Source organism: Phascolarctos cinereus, unplaced genomic scaffold (genome assembly GCF_003287225.1).
Source record: "Phascolarctos cinereus isolate Bilbo 61053 unplaced genomic scaffold, phaCin_HiC Scaffold_2;HRSCAF=192, whole genome shotgun sequence".
In the NCBI taxonomy this organism is placed as follows: Eukaryota; Metazoa; Chordata; class Mammalia; order Diprotodontia; family Phascolarctidae; genus Phascolarctos; species Phascolarctos cinereus.
Genome location: NW_027555625.1, coordinates 391080627 through 391089079, shown reverse-complemented (window position 1 = coordinate 391089079; position 8453 = coordinate 391080627). Strand labels below are relative to the sequence as shown.

Sequence of the window (8453 nt, the reverse complement as noted above, 5' to 3'; positions counted from 1 at the left end):
TCTTTTCCAGTTTTCCCAGCAGTTTTTTCAAAGAGTGGGTTCTTATCCCAGAAGCTGGGTCTTTGGGTTTATCAAATAATAGATTACTATGTCATTGACTACTGTCTTGCATATTTAACCTATTCCACTGATCCACCTCTATTTCTTAGCCAGTACCAAGCAGTTTTGATGATTGCTGCTTTATAATACAATTTAAGATCTGCAATGGGTAGGCCGCCTTCCCCTGCATTTCTTTTCATTAGTTCCTTTGTTATTCTGGACCTTTTGTTCTTCCAAATGAATCTTGTTATTTTTTGGTAGTTTGATTGGTATGGCACTGAACAAGTAAATTAGCTTAGGTAGGATTGTCATTTTTATTATATTAGCTCAGCCTACCCATGAGCAACTGATGTTTTTCCAATTATTTAGATCTGATTTTATTTGTGTGAAAAGTGTTTTGTAATTGTGTTCATAGAGTTCCTGGGTTTGTTTTGGTAGGTAGACTCCTAAATATTTTATAATGTCTACAGTAAGTTTAAATGGATTTCTCTTTCTATCTCTTGCTGTTGGGCTTTGTTGGTAATATATAGAAATGCTGATGATTTATGTGGGTTTATTTTATAGCCTGCAACTTTGCTAAAGTTGTTTATTATTTCAAGTAGTTTTTTACTTGATTCTCTAGGATTTCTAAGTATATCATCATGTCATCTGCAAAGAGTGATAGCTTTGTTTCTTCTTTGCCTATTCTAATACCTTCAATTTCTTTTTCTTCTCTTATTGCTAAAGCTAATTTCCAGTACAATATTGAATAACAGTGGTGATAATGGACATCCTTGTTTCACCCCGATCTTATTGGAAATGCTTCTATGCTGTCCCCATTACATATAATGCTTGCTGAAGGTTTTAGATAGATGCTATTTATTATTTTAAGGAAGACTCCATTTATACCTATGCTTTCTAGTGTTTTTAATAGGAATGGGTGTTGTATTTTGTCAAAAGCTTTTTCTGCATCTATTGAGATGATCATGTGGTTTCTGTTGGTTTTGGTGTTGATATGCTCAATTATGCTGATAGTTTTCCTAATATTGAACCAAGCCTGCATTCCTGGTATAAATCCTACCTGGTCATAGTGTATTATTCTTGTGATAAGTTGCTGTAATCTATTTGCTAATATTTTTTTAAAATTTTTGCATCTATATTCATTAGGAAATTGGTCTATAATTTTCTTTTTCTGTTTTGACTCTTCCCATTTCAGGTATCAGCACCATATTTGTATCATAAAAAGAATTTGGTAAGACTCCTTCTTCACCTATTTTCCCAAATAGTGTATATAGTATTGGAATTAATTGTTCTTTAAATGTTTGATAGAATTTGCATGTAAATCCATCTGGCCCTGGAGCTTTTTTCCTAGGGAGTTCATCAATGGCTTGTTCAATTTCTTTTTCTGAGATGGGGTTATTTAAGTATTTTACTTCCTCTTCTGTTAATCTGGGCTATTTTTATTTTAGTAAATATTTATCCATTTCACTAAGATTGTCAAATTTATTGGCATATAGTTGGGCAAAATATTTCCTAATTATTGTTTTCTCTTCCTTGGTGGTGGATTCATCCTTTTCATTTTTGATACTGGTAATTTGGTTTTCTTCTTTCTTTTTTTTTAAATTAACCAAAGGTTTGTCTATTTTATTGTTTTTTTTTCATAAAATCAGCTCTTAGTATTGTAAATTATTTCAACTAGGTTTTTTTTTCAGTTGATTCTCTAGGATCTTTAAGTATACTATCATATCTCCTGCAACAAGCAATAGTTTCATTTCTTTATTGATTATTCTAATTCCTTCAGTTTCTTTTTGTTCTCTTATTGCTATAGCTAGCATATCTAGAACAATACTGAATTATAGCGGTGATAATGGGCATCCTTCCTTTACTCCTGATCTTATTGGAAAGGGTTCTAGCTCATTCCCATTACAGATAGTGTTTGCTAGTGGTTTTAGATAGACACCACTCATCATTTTAAGGGAAGCTCCATTTATTCCTATGCTTTTTTTAGTGTTTTTAATAGGAATGAGTCAAAAACTTTTTCTGCATCTATTGAGATAATATGATTTCTGTTGGTTTTGTTACCGATATGGTCAATTATGCTGATCATTTCCCTAATACTGAACCAGCTATACATTCTTGGTAAAAAATCCACCTGGTCATAGTGTATGATCTTTGTGATATATTGCTGTTATTTCCTTGCTAGTATTTTATTTTAAATTTGTGCATCAATATTCATTAGGGAAATTAGTCTATAGTTTTCTTTCTCTATTTTTGCTTTTCATGGTTTAGATATCAGCACCATATTTGTGTCATAAAATGTAGGACTCCTTCTTTGCTTATTTTTCCAAATAGTTTATATGGTATTGGACTCAATTGTCTTTAAATGTTTGGTAGGATTCATCTGTGAATCCATCTGGTCCTGGTGATTTTTTTCTTAGGGAGCTCATTGATGGCTTGTTCAATTTCTTTTTCTAAGATAGGATTAAGTATTTTATTTCCTCTTTTGTAAATCTAGGCAATTTATATTTTGGAAAATATTAATCCATTTATCTTAGATTGTTAGATCTATTGGCATATAATTGGGCAAAATAGCTCCTAAGCTCCTCATAACTGATCAAATTTCATCTTCATTGGTGCTGAATTCACCCTTTTTGTTTTTGATACCGATAATTTGGTTTTCTTCTTTTATTTAAATCAAATTAACCAATGGTTTGTCTATTTTTTTTCATAAAACTATCTCCTATTTTTATGTATTAGTTCAATTACTGTCTAACTTTCAATTTTATTAATCTCTCCTTAGATTTTCAGGATTTACAATTTGGTATTTAATTGGGGATTTTTAATTTGTTCTTTTTCCTAGTTTTAAAAAAAAATTGTATGCCAAGTTCAATGATCTGCTCTTTTTCTATTTTATTGATGTAAGCATTTAGAGACATCAAATTTCCCCTATGTACTACTTTGGCTGCATCCCATAAATTTTGGTTATGTTGTCTCATTGTTGTCATTCTTTTTAATGAAATTATGAATTATTTCTATGATTTGTTCTCTTACCCACTCATTTGTTAGGATCAGATTATTTAGTTCCCAATTAATTTTTAATCTATGTTTCCACAGTCTTTTATTTAATGTAGTTTTTATGGCATTATGATCTGGGAAAGGATGTATTTAATATTTTTGTTTTTCTGCATTTCATTGTGAGGTGTTCATGCCCTAATACATGGTCAGTTTTTGTGTAGGTGCCATGTACCACTGAGAAAAGAGGTACATTTTGTTCTATTCCCATTCAATTTTCTCCAGAGTTCTATCACATCTAACTTTTCCAATATTCTATTCATCTTATTCTTTCTTGTTTATATTTTTGGTTAGTAGTTTTGAGAGGGGCAAGTTGAGGTGCCCCACTAGCATAGTTTTACTGGCTGTTTTCTTCTATAACTCATTTAACTTTTCCTTTAAGAATCTGGATGCTATACCATTTGGTGCATATATGTTTAGTATTGATATTATTTCATTGTCTATGGTACCTATTAGCAAAGTGTGGTTTCCCAGCTTATCTCTTTTATTTAGATCTATTTTTGCTTTTGTTTTATCTGAGCTTATAATTACTACCCCTGCTTTTTTTACTTCAGCTGAAGCATAATAGATTCTGCTCCAGCCCCTTATTTTAACTCTGTGTGTGTCTGTTTCAAGTGTTTCTTGTAAGCAATATATTGTCAGATTCTGGTTTTTAATCTACTCTGCTATCCACTTCCATTTTATGTGTGAGTTTATCCCATTCACATTCATAGTTATGATTATTAACTGTGAATTTCCTTCCATCCTACTTTCTCTCCCTTTTTATCCTTCTATCTCCTTTTACCCTGTTCCTCCTCAAAAGTGTTTTGCTTCTGACCACTGCCTCCCCCAATTCACTCTCCTTTCTATCAGTCTTATATCCTCCTCCCCTCCTTCCCTGTATGATAAGATAGATTTTTATGCCCAACTGAGTGTGTATCTTATTCTATCTTTGATTCAGTTCCAATGAGAGTAAGGTTCAAGTGTTGGCTCTCTCCACCCCTACCCCCAGCTTCTCTCCCACTGTAAAAGCTCTTTCATGCCTCTTTTATGTGAGATAATTTACCCTCTTCTACTCTCCCTTCCCTCTTGTCCCAGGTCATCTATCTTTTGTACCCCTTAATTTTATTTTTTTAGATATCATTCCTTCATAGTCAACTCACACCTATGCCCTCTGTCTATGTATATTCCTTCTAACTGCCCTAATAATGATAAAGTTCCTAAGAGTACAAGTATCATCTTCCCACGTAGGAATGTAAACAATTTAGCCTTATTGAATACATCACTTTTTTTTCCTGTTCACCTTTTTATTCTTCTCTTTAGTTTAATATTTTAAAGTCAAATTTTCTATTCAGCTCCTTTATTTCATTAAATATCCATTTTCCCCCTGAAAAATTATATTCAATTTTGTTAGGTAGGTGATTCTTGGTTGTAATCCTAGCTCCTTTGCCTTCTAGAATACCATATTCCAAGCTCTCTGATATTTTAAATGGAAGCTGCTAAATCTTGTGTTATCCTGACTGTGGCTCCATAATATTTGAATTGTTTCTTTCTGGCAGCTTGAAATAGTTTCTCCTTGATTCTCTAGAATTTGGCTATAATATTCCTGGGTGTTTCCATTCTGGGGCCTCTTTCAAGAGGTGATCAGGAGATTCTTTCAATTTCTATTTTACTCTCTAATTCTAGGATATTAAGGTAGTTTTCCTTGATAATTTCTTGAAATGTACTGTCTAGGTTCTCTTTTGTTTAATCATAGCTTTCAGGTAGTCTGATAATTCTTAAATTATCTCTCCCTGATCTATTTTCCAGGTCAGTTGTTTTTCCAATGAGATATTTCACATTTTCTTCTCTTTTTTCATGCTTTTGATTTTGTTTTATTGTTTCTTGATATCTCATGGAGTCATTAGCTTCCACTTGCCCAATTCTAATTTTTAAGGAATTGTTTTATTCAGTGAGCTTTTATACCTCCTTTTCCATTTGACCAACTCTGCTTTTTAAGGAGTTCTTCTCTTAATGAATTTTTGTGCCTCTTTTGCCATTTGGCCTATTCTGTTTCTCAAGGTATTATTTTCTTTAGTATTTTTTTTGTACCATCTTTACCAAGTTGTTGACTCATTTTTCACGATTTTCTTGCAACACTCATTTATTTCCCCAATTTTCCTCTATCTCTCTTACTTGATCTTTAAAATCTTTTTTGAGCTCTTCCAGGAATTTTTTGGGGAGGGGGCTCTAGACCAATTCACACTTTTCTTTGGGGTTTGTATGTAGCTGTTTTGACATTGTTGTCTTCTTCTGAGTTTGTGTTTTGATCTTTCCTGTCGCCATAGTAACTTTCTATGGTCAGCCCTCTTGTTTGCTCATTTTTCCAGTCTATTTCTTGATTTTTGAAAATTAAACTTGTAATTTTATTCAGGTTTGATTTTTAACAAATGTGTCAGGAAGAAAACGGCAAGGAGTAAGGGCCCATGGGTGCTATGGGCCCTCCTGGATGCCTGAGGAGGGGAATAGAGCCCCCTCCCCATTCCTGTCCCTTCTCCCACTAAAGAGATTTGGGGTACATGGGGGCACAGGCAGATAGGGGGGTGGGGGGAGTTGGAGGAAGGAGTGGTACTAGATGAGGTATAGGGAACCAGGGGGCCAGACAGGATAGGTAGGGAGAGGGGGCAGAGGATTTTTGCCAGAATCCAGAATCCACAGCTTTCTGCTTCCAGATTGAATGATACAAAATAAAAAAACCTAAATCTCAAAGAGCCCCCATCCCCTCTCCCCCACTAGGGCTGTAGTGTGAAGTGGGGGAGAGAAGGAGACAGTTTTACCAAGGCCCTGCCCCGATCTTGTCCAAGGGGTTGGGGGAGGTAGGGCTGGACTAAAGGGGTGGGGGTTGGGGGAGCTCCCTGGATCAAGAGAAAACAAAACAAAACAAAACATCAAAGAAATAGAGTAGGCGTCTGCCAGCATGGGGCCAAAGCCTGACCAGGCTGGGGAGGAGAGGGAAGGCCTCTTCAGGCACTGATTGCTGCTGCTGCTGCTGCAGCCACCACCACCCTGGGGGCCAGTTATGTTGCTGTGGCCTTGATTGCAACAGCTGCTTCCCTCTGTCATGGCTGACAGCACTGTTATCAGGATCTCTTCTCCACAATCATACTTCTGCTCAATCTCCTTGCCAAGGTCACCCCTCAGGTAAAGGAAGGTCCTCCCTCACCTCCCCACTGTCCTGGAGCAGTGACAGGTAGCCATCCTGAATCCCAATCAGCTGGAAATCATTTCTCTTGAAATTGGGCACATCCATGTTGTGGGTTGAAGGGCAGATATCTTCATATTTCTTCCCAGTAAAGATATCGATACCAACCAGATGAACCTTGGCATGGCCCTGCTTTCTAGTCTTGGAGGTGGACCTCTCAACTATCTTACAGGGCCGGCCTTTGAGCACTACAAAGTCTTGCACAAGGCAGAGCACTGCATGGGAAAGGTAGCTGATGCCCTTGCATCCCTCGTCTCAAAGTCCAGGTCATCTGCCATTTTGAAAGACTTCTATTCCAACTCGTGCAAATGTACTGATTGGACCCCCATCCGCCCGCTGCATGTTCAACCATTACTGCCAAGCTTACTGCTGCCATTACCGCCGTTACCGCTGCCACTCTATTTCTTGATTTTTAACTTTAACAAAAGTTGGGCTCTACTCCTGGGTTAGAGGGGACACTGTTTTCAGCTTCAAGTTTTTCATGCTGCTATTTTCAGAGCTGGTTCTAGGGGTCTATAAGTTTTCAGTTCTTGCAGGGTGGTAAGATCTAAGGAGAGGTGTGGTGACTGCTCTCCTGGCCTGTACTGTGGTCTGTGAGTGACTATACACATTCTTTTCTGCCCTGTAACTCATTCTTGCTAGTTCTCCTCCTCACCCTGGGAGTGCAACCTGGAACCATGTATGAGCAATGCAACAGAGCCCTTCTCCTAGTTTCAGTAAAGAATCCCCTGTAATCTCCTTTTAACTGCTTGTCTGACCCCCTTACCATCTGTGAGCTGAGAGCTCTGGAAGTCACCACCTTCAATTTAGTCGCCTCCAAGGCCTCCTGTTGGCTGGTTGGGGTACAGTTTGTGCTGACATGGCCTATGCTGGACTGCATTCTACTCTCACCCAGTGAGACAGATCTTTATTGTTTCTAAGATGCCTTGGCCTGGAACGCCCCATCCTTTTGTTCTTCTGCTTCAGAATTTGTTTTGAGGCATTATTTTAACATTGTTTGAAGGGGACTTTGGGAGAGCCCAGGTGAGGGTCCCTGCCTTTATTCTGCTATGTTGGCTCTGCCCCTCCAGGGTATTTTTAAGATATAAGAATCCCAACCCTAGTAACCCTTAGTTTCCTTCAAGACTTAGTCCAAGTACTGCCTCTCATACAAAGCCTTTTCTGATGGCCTCAGTTCTTAATTCTTTCCTTTCTTCTTGCAAGAAAGCCATGAGGAAATAGGAGTGCACTGGGAAGATGTCAATTATCCTTGGAACTACAGATATCCTTGGATAAACACTATGGGGAGCAGGGAAGGCCAAGCTCAGTTTAGAAGCGGTTGGGCCTGGCAACAAGAGAGGATGTTCAGAGAGGCAGCCTGGCATAATAGAAAGAGGCTGAAAAGTCTTTTTTCTGCCTCTAATTCACTATGTGACACTGGGCAAGCTATTGTATTTCTCTGGGCCTATTTCCTCCTTTGTAGAATCTGAAGGTTTTGCTAGATGACCTCTAAGTTCACCTTCAGCTCTAATATTTTATGTGTCTTTGGGTTCAGGTTCTTAAATGAGAAACTCATCTAAAATAATAGCTTTCCTTATGGGACAGTGAAGGTAGAAGCACCTGCACTGTGTCTATACATTAATTTCACAGAGTAGAAGTAAACATAGTCCTGAGTGATGGATTTGCTAATTTCATGGACATTATCATTAAATAATATTTTTTTTGTTTATTTCAATACTTCCAATGAATAAATTCCCTTACTGATGTGCTTACTCTTTCCATTGAGGCAATTCTCCCACACACACACACATACCATCTCATTCTGGGATATTCTTATCCATGCATGTGCATAAATTTGCTATAGAGGATCTACCTAAGTAACCTGAAACCTTCATCCTTGTTATCTCTGAGATACCATTCTAGTGCTCAGGCTACAATCTGTTATCCTTCACTATCCTTGCATAGCTAGTTTACTGTTTGGCCTTCAAATCCCTTTACAGCCTGGCCCCTTCCTACCTTTCTAGGCTTCTTTCATCTAATTCCCCTTCATAGACTCTGTGATCCAGTGATATTGGCCTCCTTGCTGTTCCACGCAAACAACAGCACATCTCCTGACTCAAGGAATTTTTTTTTTTACTCCAGGAACTTTCACTGGCTGTCCCCA

The 8453-nt window shown here is 37.4% G+C and overlaps 1 pseudogene; it reads right to left on the bottom strand.

The window, feature by feature from the left end:
* Positions 1-6125: 6125 nt before the first annotated feature.
* On the bottom strand, positions 6126-6606 carry LOC110212360 (eukaryotic translation initiation factor 5A-1-like; annotated as a pseudogene).
* Between the last annotated feature and the right edge of the window lie 1847 nt (positions 6607-8453).